This window comes from Microcebus murinus, chromosome 14 (genome assembly GCF_040939455.1).
Source record: "Microcebus murinus isolate Inina chromosome 14, M.murinus_Inina_mat1.0, whole genome shotgun sequence".
Classification (NCBI taxonomy): domain Eukaryota; kingdom Metazoa; phylum Chordata; class Mammalia; order Primates; family Cheirogaleidae; genus Microcebus; species Microcebus murinus.
The window spans coordinates 67,601,279-67,607,278 of NC_134117.1; positions in this window are offsets into that span (position 1 = coordinate 67,601,279).

A 6,000-nucleotide genomic window follows, 5' to 3' on the forward strand; every position below is an offset into this window, starting at 1 on the left:
CCCCGGAGCAGGAGGAGCGGCCGTGGGGTGAGGGGCAGAGGGAGGAGAACCTGCTTCCCCTCGAAGCATGTATCTATCACAGAGTGAAGCCCGGGAGCAGGGACCTCTCAGGCCTTGCTCAGATGGACAGCAGAAAGGGACCCCAGCTGTGCAAAGGAGTAGGGCCACCACTGCACACCAGAGGGGACTTACCGTGGGAGGGGTGGGCCGTAGTGACGCAAAGTCAGCTTCCTGCATTTGCATCCTGAGTCCAGGCAACAAATATGTAGCATTGTTCCCAACAGTGAGGGACAGCTTTAACAACAAGAAATCGAGTGATTCTTCACCTGGGGAGGAGGGTGGTCCTGCTGTCTGGGAAGAAATGCCAGAGTGTCAAATGGGCATAGAGAGGCTTTCAAAGTTAAAAAAAATTGGCCAGGCACGGTGACTCACGCCTGTAATCCTAGCACTCTGGGAGGCCAAGGCAGGAGGATTGCTTGAGGTCCGGAGTTCAAAACCAGCCTGAGCAAAGAGCGAGACCCCGTCTCCACTAAAAATAAAAAGAAATTAATTTTATGTCTTGTGAATTTTTTATCTCAGTTAACAAAAGGTTGAGAACAGGAAAAGAAGCACCTGACAGCCTCACTCCTGCTGCTTGTGCTGGTCTCCTGCCGGTGCCTCCTGCTGGCAGAACCCACCTGGGCCAGGTGCCATATGCTCATCTGGGTCTGCTTCTCCAGGAACACAGCAGGGTGGAGAGGTAGCAAGGGTCCATCTGGAGAGGCAAATAGAAGGATGTTCAGGAAAGCTCCCTTGGGTAGCATTTTAGAAGTTTCTAGCAACACTGAAGCTGTGCGTGTAACACGACTCAGCAATCATTGATATAAGCAGCCTCCCTCCCGCCCGGGAAAGGAAGGGATGAGGGGTCAGTGAAACCAGACCGACTTGGAGACCTCCCAGAGTCCAGGTGTTGGCATGCATTAACTCTCCCTGTTGATTCAGTCCTTGAGTCACTGGGCTCATGATCCAAAGTCCTGAAAAGAATGAGTTCTCCTATCAGACAGCCAGGCCCTGCCTGGTGAAGAATGGACACCCTTACTCACATGGCAAACACAACACCATGTGCTCTCCAGACTGGTGCACCTTTCTCCTGTGCACTCAGGAGAGCTTCGCTTCCCAGGCCCATAGATAGCCCATGACGTCTAATTCTGGCCAGTGGAATGTGGGGAGGAGTGACATGTACCTTTTCCAGGGCTGGCCCTTAAAACATTTCATGTAACCCTCCATGTTCTCCCATTGCTTTCAGCTGGTTAGATGCAGGAGGAGAGTCCAAGAGCCCTGGTGACATTAGAGTCACTGTGTGGAGAGAGCCTGAGTCCCTGACTTACTGTTTGCAGGAAAGCTGCCCAACTGGGCACATCTGGGTTGGACTGGGCAAGAAGCAATGGTGACAAACGAGGTTTCAAGTCAACAGCCAATAGGGGGAATTGAGGCCTGCCAACAACCACCTGAATGATCATGGAAGTGGATCTTCCTCCAGTTGAATCCTCAAATGACTGCAGTCCACCGGGTGTGGTGGTGCAGGCCTGAAGTTCCAACTGAGGCGGGAGAGTTGCTTGAGCCCAGGAATTTGAGACTGTAGGGCTCAATGATTGCACCTGTGAATAAGCACTGTACTCCAGCCTGGGCAACACAGCAAGACCCCATCTCTAAAAAAAAAAAAAAAAAAATTACTGCAGCCTAGGCTGACGTCTTGACTGCAACCTCACAAGTGCGACTGAGCCAGAACCACCCAGCTAAGCTGCTCCCAATTCCTGACCCTCAGAATCTGAGCAAATACATGTCTGTTGTTTAAAGCTGCTAAATTTTGGGTTAATTTGTTGTGCAGAAATAGATAATTAATACAGTTCATTTGTCATTTGTTTGTTAATATAGGCAAATCTTGGGTCCACTCAGGAACCTATTTTCACTCACGGTATAAGGTATAGACAACACTTTTTCTCCTAATGGTCTCAAAATTATTTAATATTCTATCCTGTCTACTGAGTTGAAATTCTACATTTTGATTCACTACCTTACAGTATTAAGTGAGGCTCTTGGTGTTTCGGTGTCTAGACTCTCTGTGAGGATGGTACACCAGCCCCCTTGCTTCTGGGGCCCTTGGCTGCTAACAGCTCACACTTGCATTGTTTTCAGGAGGGTTGACCTCCACTGATGGGAGCTGCTCTGTCCAGGGATGTCTAGGAGGTCACGTCCTACCCCAGGCACGTCACTGAATGAGTGATGCAGGGTATACCAACTCCCAGCACTGAAGGGGGGAGCCCCCTCTCTGGTGCCAGTGACGTTCCAGAGCCTCTGGGGATCACAGGGCTAGGCTTCTCTTGAATCCACAGTGTTGCCCAGCTGCCTCCTCATCCTATCCTAATTCCCTCACTCCCCCAGAGCTCTCCTTCCACACATCACTGCACAGGAATCTGAGGCAGGCTCTGCTACTAGGGAACCCCCTGAAGTTGTGTGTACATGGGGCTTTGTTTCTGGACCGTTTGCTCTGGTCCATTGATAGTATTTCCCGCCCCACACCAGTATCGCACTGTTTGGATTCTGTTAGCTTTTTGGGTCTGATCCTATAAGTTGCCTCTCATCGTTTTTAAAAAAATTTTTAAATTTTCTTTTAATAGGTTTAGGAGTACAAGTTGAATTCCATTACATATATATGTGTGTGTGTATATATATACACACACCTGAATAATGTACATTGTTCTGTACAAAATAGATAATTTTTCATCCCTCACTTTCCTCCCCCCTTTTGAGTCTCCAATGTCCTTTATATCACTCTGCCCCTGGGTAGCCATAGTTTATTTCCCACTTATAAGTAAGAATGTGTGGCACTTATTTTTCTGTTCCTGGATTACTTCACTTAGGTTAATGGCCTCTAGTTCCATCCAAATTGTTGCAAAAGGCCTTAATTCATCCTTCTTCAGGGTTGTGTCATATTCCACGGTATACATATATCACATTTTGTTAATCTACTGATGAATTGATGTGCACTTGGGTTGATCCCACATCTTTGTGATTAAGAATTGTGCTGTAATAAACATTCACATGCAGGTGTCTTTTTGATAAAATGACTTCTTTTCCTTTGAGTAAGTACCCAGTAGTGGGATTGCTGGATCAAATGCTAGGTCTACTTTTAGTTCTTTGAGAAATCTCCATACCAGTTGTATTAATACTAATTTACATTCCCACCAACAGTATATTAGTGTTCCCCTGTCACCGCATCTGTTCCAACATCTAGTGTTTTTGACTTCTTAATAATGCAGTAAGATGGTATCTAATTGGAGTAAGATGGTATCTCATCGTGGGTGTTAAGTTGCATTTCCCTGATGATTAGTGATGTTGAGCATTTTTCCATATGTTTGTTGGCCCTTTGTATTTCTTTTGAAAAATGCCTGTTCATACCATTTGCTCACTTTTTAAGGGGATTGGTTTATTGTTGGTTTGCTTTTTCTTCCTGAGTTGTTTGGGTTCCTTGTAGATTCTGGATAGTAGCCCTTTGTCAGACACATAGTGAGTTTTTTCTCCCATTCTGAAAGTTACGTATTTACTCTTTTGATTTTTTCTTTTGCTGTGCAGAATTTTTTTAGTTTACTTCAGTCCTATTTGTCTATTTTTTTATTGCATTTGCTTTTGGGATATTAGTCATAAATTCTTTGCCTAGGCCAATGACCAGATGAGTTTTTCCTAGGTTTTCTTCTAGGATTTTTATTGTTTCAGGTCTTACATTTAAGTCTTTAATCTATCTTGAGTTAATTTTTTGTACACGGTAAGAGATAGGGATCCAGTTTTAGTCTTCTGTATATGGCTATCCAATTTTCCCAGCACCATTTATTGAAAATGTGTCCTTTCTCCAGTATATATATTTTTGACATTGTCAAAGATTAGCTGGCTATAAGTATGTGGTTTTATTTCTGGGTTCTCTGTTCTGTTCTATTGATCTATGTGTCTATTTTTATACCAATAAAGTGTTTTGGTTACTACAGCCTTGTAGTATAGTTTGAAGTCAGGCAATGTGATGCCTCCAGCTTTGCTGTTTTCGTTTAAGGTTGCTTTGGCTATTTGTTATTTTTTTTTAATTAACTTTTTAAAAAAACTGTGATAAAATATACATAACTTAATATTTACCATTTTAACCATTTGTAAGTATACAATTCAATGACATTAAATCCATTCACAATGCTGTGTAACCATCACCACTACCTATACTTTTTCATTATCCCCAATATAAACCCAGTACCCATTAAATGATAATGGTCCTAGCAACCCCATCCTGCTTCCTGTCTCTATGAATGTGCCTATCCTAGGTACCTCAAATAAGTGGAATCTTACAATAGTTCTTCTGTGTCTAGCTTGTTTCACTAAGCATGATGTTTTCAGGGCCCACCATATTTAGCATACACAAAAATTTAATTCCTTTTTAGGGCTGAATAGCATTCCACTGTGTGTATATACCACATTTTGTCTATTCATTCATCTGTTGATGGACACTTGTACTGTTTCCACCTTTTGGCTATTGCGACTAGTGCTGCTATGTATATTGGTGTACAGATATCTGTTCAAGTTCCTGCTTTCAATTCTTTCTTTCTTTCTTTTTAGACAGAGTCTCACTCTTTTACCCGAGCTAGAGTGCTACGGCATCAGCCTAGCTCGAAGCAACCTCAAACTCCTGGGCTCAAGCCATCCTCCTGCCTTAGCCTCCCAAGTAACTGGGACTACAGGTATGTGCCACCATGCCCACGTAATTTTTTTCTATTTTTAGTAGAGACAGGGTCTCGCTCTTGCTCAAGCTGGTCTTGAACTCCTGACCTCAAACAATCCTCCCACCTCAGCTTCCCAGAGTATTGGATTACAGACATGAGCTACTGCACCTAGCTTTGCTTTCAATTCTTTTGGATATATATTAATATCTAGGGGTAGAATTGCTGGGTTATATGGTAACTCTATGTTTAATTTTTTTGAATTGTGGTAAAAAAAAAAAAAAAAAAAAAAGAACATGCCAGGCATGGTGGCTCACGCCTGTAATCCTAGCACTCTGGGAGGCCGAGGCGGGCCGATTGCTCGAGGTCAGGAGTTCAAAACCTGCCTGAGCAAGAGCGAGACCCCGTCTCTACTATAAATAGAAAGAATTAATTGGCCAACTAACATATATAGAAAAAATTAGCTGGGCATGGTGGCACATGCCTGTAGTCCCAGCTACTCGGGAGGCTGAGGCAGCAGGATTGCTTGAGCCCAGGAATTTGAGGTTGCTGTGAGCTAGGCTGACGCCATGGCACTCACTCTAGCCTGGGCAACAAAGCGAGACTCTGACTCAAAAAAAAAAAAAAAAAAAAAAGAACAAAGGCCAGCAAAGGCCAGGTGCAGTGGCTCACGCATGTAATCCTAGCATTCTGGGAGGCTGAGGTGGGCGGATTGCTCCAGGTCAGGAGTTCGAAACTAGCCTGAGCAAGAGTGAGACCCTGTCTCTACTAAAAATACAAAGAAATTAATTGACCAACTAAAAATATATATACAAAAAATTAGCCGGGCATGGTGGTGCATGCCTGTAGTCCCAGCTACTCGGGAGGCTGAGAGGCAGCAGGATTGTTTGAGCCCCGGAGTTTGAGGTTGCTGTGAGCTAGGCTGACTCCACGGCACTCACTCTAGCCTGGGCAACAAAGTGAGACTCTGTCTCAAAAAAAAAAAAAAACCCGAACAAAATTTGCCATCTTAGTCATTTTTAAGTATATACTTCAGTAGTATTATGCTCACAGTATTGTGCAACTAATCTCTAGAAAGTTTTCATCATGCAAAACTGAAACTCTATACCAATTAAATAACCCCCCATTTCCCTTGTCTCAGACCCTGAAAACCACCATGCTACTTTCTGTTTCTATGAATTTGATCACTCTAGTTACCTCGTTTAAGTGAAATCATACAGTATTAGTCTTTTTGTAGCCGACTTATTTCACTCGGCCTCATGTTTCA